Source organism: Jaculus jaculus, chromosome 7, assembly GCF_020740685.1.
Source record: "Jaculus jaculus isolate mJacJac1 chromosome 7, mJacJac1.mat.Y.cur, whole genome shotgun sequence".
Lineage (NCBI taxonomy): Eukaryota > Metazoa > Chordata > Mammalia > Rodentia > Dipodidae > Jaculus > Jaculus jaculus.
This window is the reverse complement of record NC_059108.1, coordinates 18,539,910-18,554,395: the sequence shown is the minus strand read 5'-3', so window position 1 is coordinate 18,554,395 and position 14,486 is coordinate 18,539,910. Positions and strand designations below refer to the sequence as shown.

The 14,486-nt window shown below is 41.8% G+C and overlaps 1 protein-coding gene across 1 annotated transcript in view; it reads left to right on the top strand.

Annotated features, from left to right (window-relative positions):
• Window positions 1–3,610: 3,610 nt before the first annotated feature.
• Sertm1 (serine rich and transmembrane domain containing 1) overlaps window positions 3,611–14,486 on the top strand; it is a 28,986-nt gene continuing 18,110 nt past the window's right edge. The window contains exon 1 of the mRNA XM_045153865.1: window positions 3,611–3,711. The gene's annotated coding sequence lies outside the window, so the exon portion shown is untranslated. The remainder of the gene's footprint in view (window positions 3,712–14,486) is intronic.

The window sequence follows — 14,486 nt, the reverse complement described above, 5'->3', positions numbered from 1 at the left end:
GGCTGAACCATTGCTAAGACTATGATACACGCATGCACATGTGTATGTCTGTGGGTTTACCATTCTGGTAATGACAATAAAATGGACAGTACTATTTCCACTTTATGGATAAGGAAAATGAGGCTCCATGTGGTTATGTAATTGGCTTACTTTACACATATATTAAATGGCAGCATCAGACTTTAATGATTTTCCATATGATCGTGAATTCTACACTTTTCCCACAATCCATTTCTCCCTGAATCACTAGACTACACGAACAGTCATGTCTCCAAATTCTACCTGAAAAATCCTATTAAAGTGGTGCCAAACTAGCCTTTGAAGAGAAGATATGGTAGTGAATTTGACAATTAAAATTTCCTAAGCAGGCTGGAGAGATGGTTTAGCAGTTAAGGTGCTTGCCTGAGAGGCCTAAGGACCCAGGTTCGAGTCCCCAGTACCTACATAAGCCAGATGCACAAGGTGGCACATGCATCTGGAATTCATTTGCAGTGGCAGGAGGCCCTAGCAACCCATTCTCTCTCTCTCTCTCTCCACACACACACACACACACACACACACACATATATACCTACCCCTCTCTCAAATAAACAAATAAAATATTTTTTTAGTTTCCTAATCACTTATACCTAAAATCAAAAATATAAAGAGAACAGAATTCAAGCTAATTACCTGATTCTTCATTGTGCGTGGAAGCCATAAGAAACTTTTTGTTTTGTTCTTATTTTAAAATATTGTTATTTGTACCTGTGCATGTGGCTGTGTATGTGCTTGTATGTATGTGGGGATGCACATGAGGCAGTGCACGTGTGGAGCTTAGAGGACGACCTTAGGGTATCCACTTTCTTTCGAAATAGTGCCTCTCTTGTTTTAGCCCTGGATAGCCTAGTATAGCTGGCCCATGAACTTCTGGATTCTCCTGGCTCTGTCCTCCCTGGCTTTAGGCACACTGTGACTATAGATGCATGCACCACTTTGTGTCTTGTTTTACATGAGTGTGAGGGAATCAAGCATGGGTCAGCAGGCTTATGGAGCAGCTCCCTTTAACGGCCGAACCTTCTCCCATTCCCCTATTTTTTTACTTTTGTATTGATAATTGTCATGCATGTACATGATGTAATTTGATCTTACTCCCCTCCTGTTACCTTTATTTTCTCTCTCCCCTGGTCCCTTCCACTGAACCCCTTCTTTCCAACTTTCCCTCCTCTACTTTGGTGTCTAGTTTATTTGTTGCTCTTCTCCACCATCCATGACAGACCCCTGATGGCTCCGATGTTGCGCAGGCCTTGTGCAGATAACACAGTCACCGTAAGGTCACAGATTCAATGGTGACTTCATGTCAGGCAGACATCCTTCCAAAGCACTCCTCCTCACCCTCTGGCTCTTACATTCTTTCTACCCCATCTTCAATAACAGAGTTTCGTTATCATTACCAACAGAGGTTGATGTTATTAATCTATTTTAACCCAAAGAAATAAGGATAGCCAAGAGTTAAACAAAAGTCCCAAAACACACTAACATAGGCCATATTTGAGTAACCAGCTTTCTTTTTGTCCTGTTGAGTTACCCCAGGTAGCCTGGTTAAGCTTGATAACTACTCAAATGCCTAACATCGCTGGAGTCTACCTGATGTCAACCTAGGAAGTTAGAACACCCTGGCCCCAGAGCGGAGGGTTGGTACTGTACCAGACTGAATGAGCTCTCCCTACGGAGTATGTATCTAGAACCTATGAGTGTGTGTCTGAAGATAAGCTTGAGGACAAAGTTAAGAATCTCAACTGCAATCACACTGGATCTGGGAGGAGCTTAAATCCAATGAAATTGTCCTTACAAGAAAAGGGAAGAAGATGAAGACAGGCTGGAAGGGACCAGGGCCATGAACTTCCCCCATACGCCAGTGAACACAAGGATTGCAGTGGATTGTCCCAGAGAACCCATCCAGACACAACTGAAGTGGTCATTTGTTACCAAAGCCTCAGGAAACTAAAACACCACCAAATTTTAAGAGCTGTCAAGCAAAGCCTTACAGAATAGACACCAATGAGAGACAAAGGAAAAAAAAACAAAAACACAACTAACTTATACTTCATTACCAAAGTGAAGAAGTCAGCTTTATGCCAGTCTGAATAAAAGGTCTGCTAGACGATGAAACAGTTCTCTTCCTCTCTTTAGAACTCTCAAGACCTCAGCAAGGATTCTCAATGGATGGATACTCTGCATACCCTGCATTAGAATCACACAAGAATAGCATGGAGTGAGGATGAACCAAACTGTGGGCCTGACACCGGGGTCCCTTTATAAAACTCTTTTTATCGACTGTTTCCGTAAGTATAGACAGTCAACCATGATAATTCCCACCCAAGCCCCTACTGTCCCCCCATTGAATCCCTTCTCTGCCATTTTGATGTCATCATTTTTCCTCCTGTTATGAAGGTCTTGTGTAGGTAGTGTCAGGCACTGAGAGGTCATGGATATCAATGGCATTTTGTGTCTGGAGGGAGCACGTTGTAAGCAGTCCTCACCTTCCTTTGGCGCTTACATTCTTTCTTCCACCTCTTCAGCGGTGAGGCCTGAGCCTTGGAGGGTGTGATGAGATGTCTCAGTGCTGAACGCTCCACGGCCTCTTACCCTCAGCTGTATGGTGATTTTGGACACCCCAGTGGTTGCCACCATCTGAAGAAATAAGCTTCTCTAGCCAAAAGCGAGAGTAGCATTAATATATAGGCTTAAACATCAAGGGCAGTTTGGTGGGTATAATATACGCGTTCAGCCAGAAGTGCTAGGACTCAAACACACAGACGTTTAAGGACTGTCTTAATTGTCCTCTTTAACTCCCCAAGGTTTCCCAAGTAAGGTGTGAGACATGATTTGAGGTGACATAGAGAACGTACACTTCATTGTCAAATGTGCAACCTGTATCAATAATTTCTTACATATCGTTACTCACAAAGCTGTGCAAAAAAAAAACCCAATGTAGAAATGACAGTGTTGGCGTAAAGGTTACCAGAGCTGGCTGGTAACCGAATGAAGCCCACCAGTCTTGTAGGATTCTCTGACAATTATTCATGGGTTTTATGACTGGCAGTCACAGGAACTGCGCTCCCATTCATTCATTTGAACGTTTGGCAAAGGGCAGGTTGGCAAGGAGAAAGGCGGAATGACGAGGGTCTGAGAAGTGAAGCTTGTCATCTAGCCTGAGACGATGTCCCCCACGCAGCTCAGTCACAGCTGGCTGCAGAGATGACGCTTGGCTCGGTGGGTAGCTGTTTGAGGTCTGCGCAGGACCCCTGAGGATGGAAGAGGAGAAAGTTGGCTGAAGTGGATGGTTTCCGGGGCGGAGAGAATCCCGCATCCCCACCCCGTGCCCACACGAGAAAGTTCACCGTGCCACACCTGCCTTCTCCAGATGTCCTTTGGGATTTTCCAACTGTAGTGCCAGCTGCGCCCTGGGCAGAGCGGGGTGCTGTCCAGGCGGGGCGCGTGAGCAGCTTTGGGGAGGGAGGGGGGACGAGGAGGGGTCCCCGCTCGCAGCCATTGGCTGGGCCCGCCCGGAGGGGCGGAGGGATGCGGCGCGGGCCGGACCGAGCCGTCCTCTCGGCCCACTCCTGCTGCCGCCTGGGCACCGCGCCCCTGAGCCCCGGCATTCCCGGGGATCGCAGAGCCGAGCACTGGGGCGCCGCCCCACCCAGAGCACCCGAGTCCCACCCGCAGGTCAGTAAGCGTCCTCCACCGCACCCCGCCTCCCCGGCCAGGTCAGAGAACGGGAGTGGGGGACCCTCGTGCAGGAGAGCTGGGAGTGGGCTTGCCCTCCGTCAGTGGACGCCCCGCCTAGGGGGACCCTTGAGTCCCTTGGCATGTGGATCCAGGATCTGGATTCTCCCGGGCTCCTTGCTGTGGGAGACCACCCTCTCTCCACTCACCCCCCACCAAAAAGAAATCATTCTTTTTATAGCTGGTTGCATCCTTAAGGTCCTGGAGCCCAGCTCTCTGGTCCACCGGGTATAGCAGAGCCTAGAGGGACTGGACACTCAATGTCCTTGGCCCTGGGAGGACTCGTTTGGTTCCAGGACACAGGTAACCTGGAAGGGTCTGCCCTTGCAAAAGTGGATGCAGTGCGAGTGTGTGTGTGTGTGGTGTGTGTGTGTGTGTGTGTGTGTGTGTTCTGAATATTCCAGGTGATTTATCCCTGGCCTTGCTCCTAAAGTGCTCGCGTGAGTCCACCTGTCTCGAGTGGCTCCGAATCGGAGAAGTTTTTTTTTTTTTTTTCTTTCCCCTGCGCTGATACTTGCGTTCCCCAGCGGTGATTTCAGAGTTCCAGAAAAAAAACCAGCGACCCTTCCTTTCCCAGGTCCCTAGACACCAGAACCCGGCGCTTCCCAGGCAATCGCTTGGACGCATGAATCACAATCACGGCAAACGTTTGAGTTCTTATTATGAGGAATGAGCAGTGCACCCTTTTCTCCGTGGGGCAGGCTGACCCACCCGCGGGCAGAAACGTCCTGCTGAGGGCCAGCTCCGTGGACTGTGCCTGCGCGCTTTGCGCCTCCAGAAGTCTGGTCCAGACATGCTTGCTTTTTTGTGGCAGATTCAAGAGACCCGATCTGTTCTATTTCTTAATGTCCTTCATTTCCTCTGCCTGTGTGTTTTCCTTCTGACAGTGTTCTGATAAGGGCTGCGGTGATTCTTTGTGGAGATCTTGGTTGCTAGAAGGCAGAGAGTCGAGGTATGCATGCTCCCACGACAGGCAGGACATGGGCGGCCAGTACTGTCCAGAGGCCAACTAGGGACCACTCCTTTGGAACCTTTCCACATTCCAGGGGAAGAGGCAAGGTTACTTCTCTTCTCCTTCCCCTCTTCCTCCTCCTTCGTCCTTCATTTCATCTTCTCCCTTCACTTTTAGTTCGGATACAGAGATTTGGGTATTATTCTGGCGTTTTCAAAATAGATCTGTTTTTGTTGCTCTGCAACCCCCTCCTATTCCCAAACTCTGTCATTTTGCCCTTCCTTCACCCCTCTTCCAGCTCACTTCCTTATGTTCTCTTTTTCACCTACATTTGCCTCCTATACATGCATAACTGTAGATATGACAAACTAAGACCCTTTCTTAAAAGGTTGGCCTCTTTTTGAGTCTTAACACCCAGCAGCCCCTCCTTTAACAAATAGATATTTAATTAGCACAACTAATCTAGGTGTTTTCGTTTGTGTTCAAGCCTTTACGGGTTGCAAATATATTTTTGAAAGTAAATGCACTTAATTTTTTAAGAGGTGCATCTTGTTCCCAGCCACCACACACAAGACAGTCTTCTACAGTTAGCACGGTTTGGGTGATTTGTAATGCAAGTGGCTTTGGGGGGGCACCTGTGACTGAGGCTGCCTCTCTTGAGCCATGCCCTGGTCACGTTGAAATGGTGGCAGTGGTGAAAAGTCTGCCAGCTGCAGAAGTTCTCTGCCCATGCTGCATTCATGGTAGTTGGTGGGATATTCCTTGTTTGTGATTTGAGACGGAGGGGGAGGGACCTTACTTATTTATCACTGTTATTCTTCCTCAAAATACAAAGTGTTTTGAAAAGCTCAGTGTACATGTGGTTGTCATTTAAAAAGCCTGATGAAAGTTAAGATAGATTCTGCTCTCCTTGCCCTGGTTCACTTCAGTTCTCCAAATTTTACTACACGTCTGTGATGTGTACAAGTGTATCCGGAGTTAAGAGATAAGTGATGGTATCATTGCGTGCGGCAGTAATCTACAGAGGGTTTTTCTAGAGGCGTCTGGATTTTCTTTTCCTTTCTTCTTTATCTTGCTTAATGAGGCAGATGAGAAGAGCTGTAAGCATGATTAATCACACAAGTCATTGAGTAAACCTGGAGTCATTCATTCATTTTAAGAATGAAAGATGAACCCATCCTAGGCAAAATTTTCTCATTTGGCCTATACTCCAGCTCAATCAGGTCTGAGAACATTTGATAATAGTTTTTATAGGCTTGCTCTTCTCCCTGGACTTGTATTTTAATATTTCTCCTTTATATAATAATTTTTATATTTGATTCCTAGGAGAAATGATAAATGTGGACCATATTACATTACTTTGGTAATATAAAGTGTCATAGTTCAAATTTTTGTAGACTTTTATTATGATTTATAATGACAGACGAAAGAACATATAACCAAGTCTTACAGTTGATTAATAGACCAGGGAATCCAACCAAAAAAGATGCTCAAATTGTAAGTGCATGAGTTGACAAGATTCCTTCCACCCAACATGTGCATAGTGGTTCAAGGCAGGCTTCAGTGAAGGAGTCCCTGATGTGCATTTGGATTCAAGAAATTAATCTGTGCATACACTATTCCTTTCTGACACAAGAGTGCAGATTACAGAGGCAAACTCTGTGGTCTCCTCGCCCCTGATTCTAATGTCTGAGATAGGCCTATGGGATAGACACGGTGCTCTGAGATGATCTGTCTCATCGCAAAATGACTCCATCAAGAGCTCTTTAGGGATATAGAACCAGAAAATCATCATCACTTATCAACTGCTATGCCAGGAATAGGGTATGTCCTTGACAGCTCCTCAGTTGCTAATTTTTAAATTCCCACCTAGTGACTTCATTCAAGATAGGTAGTTAGTCCAGATTTACCACATGTGTTATGGGGTGGGTTGTGGGCACTAACAGGGTTAAAGGCAGTAGTGAGAGGTTCTAGAGGTGTCAGCCTGTAATAGTCACTCGGGAAGGCAACAGACTGAATCAAACTTCTGGTGGGAGACAAAAGGAGAGGTGTCTGCAGGAACTGGTCTCCAGTTCGGAAAGACAGGAAGATGCCTTTACCCACAGTTAAAACACTAGTTCTATTCACTGGGGAGCACCACTCCCAAGGGGAAGCCAGCACGAGAGCTTTCCTCATTAATTCACCACAGTAGCCTGGCTCTCACTGCAAGTGCCTGGTAATCTGTCAGCTGCTGCCTATCGCCTGCTTTGGTTCCTACACACTTTTCAGTTTCCCTGTGACCACGAGTGTAGAAGAGGGCTGTAGTCTTTAGTGTCTTACATGCAACAGTCACAACTTCCTGTAAAATGTGAATTTAGCTCAAAGCACAATCAAGCCCCATTGGGACGACTACCTGGTTGGTCTCAGCCAGAGAGCCTTAAACTTTGAAAGAATTGGCACATACAAACCAGTGAGGTGGCTCTTGTCAAGTAGGTGGCGTTACAGATGTTGGAACAAGAGGAGGAGGAGGAAGAAGAAAAATCTAGGCCTAAAAATCAATTTTGTTTTTACTGTGTGTGCTATCATTACATTGGGTTTCTCTTTTGTAATGGAAATATTGTTGTCACTTTTTTCTTATTATAAAACAGTATATGTTTTATATCAAAATTCAAGTAAAAATGCAGAAAATAGAATACTAACGTATCTATTATTCCACTCCAACAAAAAAAACCACATGTTAATATCTTGGTATATAATTTCTCATTTGTTTTGGTTTTGCTTCTGAAATTGTGTGCTTACTAGTTGTTTTAGAAAAAATAAAATTATACTATACAGTAATGCAATTCTTATTTTCTTGACTTAGTCAGACATGCCCAGCATCTTTCATGTTAGAATGTTTAATCTTCTTTCTTTTAATTTATTTGCAATCAAAGAGAGGGAGAAAGAACAGAGACAGACAGAGAGAATGGCATGCCAGGGCCTCCAGCCACTGCAAAAAACCTCCAGACTCATGTGCCCCTGCACATCTGGCTTACATGAGTCCTGGGGAATCGAACCTGGGTTGGCTTCACAGGCAACTGCCATAACTGCTAAGCCATCTCTCTAGCCCCAAGAATGTTTAATCTTCTGTTAGAGCATCAGAGTACTCTCTATCAGTCATCCATACATTAATTCCTCCTTTCTATTAGTCTATCTACTACCTACTATCTATTAATCATCAACCATCTATCTATCTATCTATCTATCTATCTATCTATGTATCTATCTATCACCTATTATCTATCTATCATCAGTCAGCTGTACACCATTGTATGATGCTTCTATCATTCACATAACTAATTCCTGACTCATGGACATTTTGGTAGGTTTAGCTTCACTACAGAATACATTTTTGTGAGTAAACCTTTTAAATTGTCAATTTGTTTTCCATAAGATAAATTTTTAGACATCTTTGTTTACACAGTTTCTAACGTTTACCTTTTGAGAAGGAAAGCATTAAACAATTGAGCCAACAGAGGTAGGTAGAGTGTCTTCTCTGTGCCTAGCACATAATGCATATTTTTAAAATATTACATTTTTACTTATAAAAAATCTGTTGATGCTTAACATTCATATAAAAAGTACACAAATTATAAGGATTTAATTTATGATTTAAGTGTCCAATTTGATCATACCCAAGTAAATGGAACCCAGCTTAAAAAAGAAAATATTGGAGCTGGAAAGATGGCTCAGTGATGAAGGTGCTTGACTGCAAAGCCTAACAACCTGGGTTAGATTCCCCTGTATCCACATAAAGCCAGATTCACAGTGGGGCATGCATCTGGAGTTCATTTGCAGAGGCTAGAGTCCCTAGCACATCCATATTCTCTTCTCTTCTCTTCTCTTCTCTTCTCTTCTCTTCTCTTCTCTTCTCTTCTCTTCTCTTCTCTTCTCTTCTCTTCTCTCTCTCTCTGATTGCAATTAAATAAAAAATATTTTTCAAAATATTTTATTTATTTATTTATTTATTGGAGAGAATGGGCACACCAGGGCCTCCAGTCACTGCAAATGGACTTCAGACACATGTGCCACCTTGTACATTGGGCTTACATGGGTATTTGGGGAATCAAACCTGGGTCCTTAGGCTTCACAGGCAAGTGCTTTACCCACTAAGCCTTCTATCCAGCCCAATAAAAATATTTTTAAAAAGAAAACATGTACTAATACCCTCTGTCACATCCGCCATCACACTGCCAGTCACGCTCTGGCTTTACCTCCACCCCTAGTCAAGCTTCCAGTCACACTCTCTGTCATACTGCTCAGATGCTTTGGTCACCTGACATTTCTCACAATCCCTGGGAACTTGCTGGTATTGGCTTCCATGATATAAGTGCTAAGTCAAGGTCACTGTTTTTACAATTGGGCAGCAATGAGTGGAATATTGATTGTAATGGAGATCTTAGACTTTCAAAAAGATCTCTTGTCAATGAAGTTGACTTACTTCAATGGAATGATTATCTTAAGATCCATCACTCTTCTTAGTTTTTTTTTAAATCCCTGACAGTTTTGATTTATAACTTATCTATTGAACCCTACTTACCATATATTTGACTCATTTGATAAATAACTTCTGGGTAACAAAAGAAACTGAGTGCTTAGCTATGAAATATAATTGGATTTAAATCTTTTAAAAGGGTCTTGGGCTCCCAAATTGTGTTTATGTCACCAACCGGGTTTTCTGCATAGCTTTTTATATAATATAAAGAGTATAAAATAAATAAATTAAGTAAAAGTATAAAATGTATAGTAACTTTCAAAATACATTTAACATTTGGGTACCCTATCTTACTGATTTTCATGGGCTTTTAACTTTCTAATATTATGTAAAAAAAAAAAAACAACCCACCTTTTATTCTGCTGTTTTTACTTTCAGGTTTTGGCTTTTGTGGTTGAGTTTTTCATGGAAGAAGTTAATACTGGGAGGAAACATAAAGAAAAAATAATGAAGTACGTGATAAATGTTTGAATTAGCTAGACAGTGGGTGAAAAGAGAATATATTCACGTCTCTCGCACTTATCTGCTTTTGTTTCTGTCACTCTTCCCAAGAAGCTGAGCTTTTGCACCCAGTTGCCTACAGCAGCAATGCCTAGTGCTGAGGCTCTCATCACCATGGTGACCATCTATACAGTGTGCTACCCAGGGCGCACTCCATGCTCAGTGCTCATCACCTGGTTCTCAGCTACTTGGTTATGATCAGACATATGTGTCCAAATATACACCAAATAAGGCAGTAAACACTTTTTGGGTTAGCTTTAAAATAAAAAAGTTTATTTACATGCAGTTAGCAGGGAGGGGCACCAGAATTTCTTGCCCCTGTAAATGAATGCCCAACTTTATGTGGATGGCTAGAGCATTGAAGCTGAGCTACCAGGATTTGCAAACAAGCACCTTTAACCTCCGAAGCCACCTCCCTTGCTCTATAGTTTAGCTGCTTTTCATGTAGGAAGCAATGCATATGTTGTATGTTGTTCCTTTTACTAGGACTTGTGATCAGAATGTCACTGGGGCAGCTAAATGACCATTTTTGAATTACATTACCTCTGAAGTGGTACTTTGTAGTCAAAATGAAAAATGCACTCATTTTTTCTGGGTTGATCTTTCTATTGAAGTTTTGGCCTGGTTTAGCCATAGAGGAGAGTGACCGACAGTACCATGCCATATGATGTTCCTCAGCCTAGTGAGTGATCAGGAACTACCCCGCAATGATGGCGAAGTGCTGTTTTCCTGGACCCTTTATCACCTCCACAAATGGGCATGGATCATGGGTTGTAATTCTCCAAAGGTGGAAATATTATGGATTTAACTTTCAGAGTGTTGTAAATTTTTTAAAGAACACTTTCTGTCTCTCCTACCAGTCAGCACTTCATCAACTCACTACCATAATCTCTTTCGGAGTACTTTTGTTGTTGTTGTTGTTTTGATTTTCAAGGTAGGGTCTCACTCTCTAGCTCAGGCTGACCTGGAATTCACTATGTAGTCTTAGGGTGGCCTCGAACTCACAGCAATCCTCCCACCTCTGCCTCCTTAGTGCTGGGATTAAAGGTTTGCGCCACCACGTACAGCTAGAGTACATTTTATAACCCTCAATTTTGTTTCACAAGAATGTATTTCAAAACCTGGAGCACATTCTTCCACCCCTTCCTTAAGAATCCTGAATGGCTGACATAGTAAAATTTTGTGAAACCACAATGAAATGGTAAAAAAGAATGGGTGGAGCTTACTCTGGAACCTGAAGCTATTAAATTTTTGCCACAACTAGGATATTTATAAAATCTACCAAAGGTTCATAAGTATTGTTATTGAGTACTGGCCATTTCAATCTCTATGTTTTTATTCAATACCATTTACTCATATAACAAATGTTAATATACTGATAAAAGCAGGATGTATTTATGTACATCCTAAAAAAATGCTAGAAAAAGTAGAATCTATGCATAAAAGGCTGTCTCTCCAAGAGGCCTTGTTTTGTTATCATTTTATTCTTCACCCATTCATCCAACAAACATCCATTCATTGTTTATGCCATTCTTTGTGCTAGAATATAGACATAAAAGTGAAAGCCAGGCATGGCGGCTTGTGCCTTTAGTCACAGCACTCAGGAAGGTGAAGTAGGAGGATCACCATGAGTTGGAGGCCAGACTGGACTACAGAATGAGATCCAGGTCAGCCTGGGCTAGAGTGAAACCTTGTCTCAAACAAACAAGCAAAACATAAATGAAGTATTAGTCCTTTATTCTGGGAGTTCAGAGTATGTCAAAACAAACATGTAAATAGAACTAAGACAGTGAAATGTGAGAAATGCTAATATAGACAAGTATGGAAAGTTCTTGAGATTACAGAGAAGGGAGTGATTTATGAGATCAAACATGAGCTAGGGGATTGGGAATAAGGTTTAATCACAAACACATAAGTCTATGGGGAACTCTTTACATCCAAATTACCACAGATGCAATGGGGGAAATAAAACAGTACAAGTAGCTCATGAACAGATAACAAAGGACACATAATATAGGACAGATCTTATAGAACTCCTTTATATTTCTTAGTCAAGATAATTACTATAAAACTTACATATGCATAGACTTTTGCACATAACAATAACATTCTATCCTTTCCTATAGGGAGTACATGATTAACAATTACTGTTTGGTTAAATGACTTAATGCATCTGAATATAGCTTTTCATTTTTATTTATTTTTTTATTAAGTAGAAACCTGAATGGATACATCAAATGTTAGTACCATCATTTCCCTCCTCCCTACCCCCATTCGGCTGAAGGCCTTCCTCCCTGGGGTTGCTGGTATTCCCTGTAGGTTTGTGGGTTATGAGATGTGATCGCATCAGTCAGTCATTGTAAGGCTGGGGGAGGGAAGTGCCTCTGAACTTTTCCTTCCACTCTGTGACTCTTACATTCTTTCCACCCCCTCTTCCACAAAACTCCCTGAACCATGGTGGGTGTGTTTTAAGCGTACTTTAGTGTTGTGCTCTCAGCATAAGGACAGATTTTCTTAACTAAAGGCAATGACCTTAACTCTTCCTTGTATAATGATTTTTTTTTTAATGTTAAGTGGTTATGGGTTAGTCATATCTTTATTGTCTCTTCACCTATTCCCCATGTTCCTCATGTCACTTATCCATGTTGAAGGGACAGTTGGTGAATATTTTCCTTGGACCTTAATAATATTCAAGTTCAATGGGGATTTTTTTTTTACTCTATCTACTAATAGATTTATATTACAACACTAGTAATTAATATATAAATTATTACTAGTAAATTTATTACATCAAGAGTATATATGACTGTGATTCAGAATTTTATTTCTTTGGATCAAGTTCTTGGAGACCTATCATAAAATCATCATCACAGTAGAATGAGATGTTATGTTAATCAGTACACAGTGGATGATTCTATAGTAATAAAAAATACCAGAAGCCTCAGTGCCTTAAAGAAGTTTATCCACTGATGATGCTGGTGCCAATGGAGTCACAGGGTTGAAGGCACTCGCCTCACTGATAATTTAGGGACTCAAACTTCTAAATCCAGCATTTACACTGCTCCGAGAGAAGGGATGTGGCAACTCTAACCATAGTCCTTATGTTTTCCTGCACAATACATGCTTTTCCTACATTTCACTGGCTAAAAGAAGTTGCATGGATACCCTAAAGCTAGGAACATTCAACCCTGGGACCCTGGAATGAAGAAGAATAGGAACATTACATAAACAGCTCCAATGACTCAAAGAATCCTTCCTCTACTTTCAGCCTTCTAGAGCCAAGAAATAGAAGGATCATGGAATTTAGTGACTCAGAAATGTAGATTTCAAGTCCATCCCTGTCTCTAAGTTCCTGGTTAAGTCTTTAACTTTTTTGAAATTTAATTTTCTCATCTCCCAAAAAAGGTTAATAGAAGCTACCTTTAAGAGTGGTGAATATAAAAAAAACACACATACACTCACACAATCCCAAACTGGTACATGCTACTTAATGCCAAAACATGGCAGCTACCATTAATGTGGTACTGGTGGTGGTGGCATTGGTGGTAATGGTGGTGTTCCTCCATAAGTTTGTTTTCATGTTCTTTCTTCTACAAAGACATCTGGGGTTTCCCTTTTTCCTCCCATCATGCTGGGAACACACATTACTCTTCCACTCTACCCCTACCTCTTTCCTCTATTTCCCATCACTCTTTTGCAAGATAGATCCCTACATGCCAGCTCACACCAAATGAAATAACAAAGAAGAAAATCTGAATGTAAGAACAGTGAGTTGTGGGTGAATGTGACCAAGACTATTCTTGTATCTGCAAACAAAAAACACAAAACCTTAGAGGGCAAAGAGCTTAACCTGGCTAGAAAATAAGGCTAAAGTCATTTAAGTCCCACAGACAAGATTACTCATTATTTTCTGTGTCCAACCCTATGTATTTGTATATTTAGAAGAAAACATAACTATTTTGTATTGGTCACCAATACAGTATGTTTTCTACAAATAAATCTCAGTTATTTTTCAGTTTCACCTCTACATGTTTAAGTTGAAACACATTCTGGAGGAATTGATCCCACACTTCTTTATTGTTTCCATATTGCTTTTAGCAGAGTCTGGTCTTGAGTTGTTGCATAAAATGACATTAGGGGCCCAGGATTTGGGTCTTCCCATATTCTACAGATAGCCTGCCAAATCACTTTGTTCCATGTTACAAGGAACATGTCAATAATTTTCTTTGTTAGCCTAACTTTTGAGCTCACTGTGAAGAGAAAGAAAAAGAGAGAGAGAGAGAGAGAGATATTATGAATTCAGGTCAGCTCTGCTACCTGCTCATACCAAGAAAGAATCACAAATGAACAGTACCTCCAGAAGTCCCTCCCACTAGGAGTTTGCTTTTCCATGAGGGACACAGCATGCTCTTTGTGTTTTCCTGCTTCCTTCATAAACCTGGAGATCTGGGTAAATGAGTAAGTTTACCACCTTTAAAGAAAGTATTTTCTCTCCCCATAGGGATGGTGAATTTGGTAATTTCTGTCTTAAATCCACTCGCCTGGTGTGTGTCATTTTGGAGTACCTGTCTGTGCCTTCCTGTTGTTGGTGACAACTGGGCAATAGCACTGCTGAAATCAGTGCTGCTTATATTAAATTTACAGCCGCATTTGGAAATAACTAGATTCCATTATTTTTTCATTTTTAAAATCAGCATACTAAGTCTTGTGTTTCATTATACCATCTTCAACCAAAATTTGTTTTTGTTA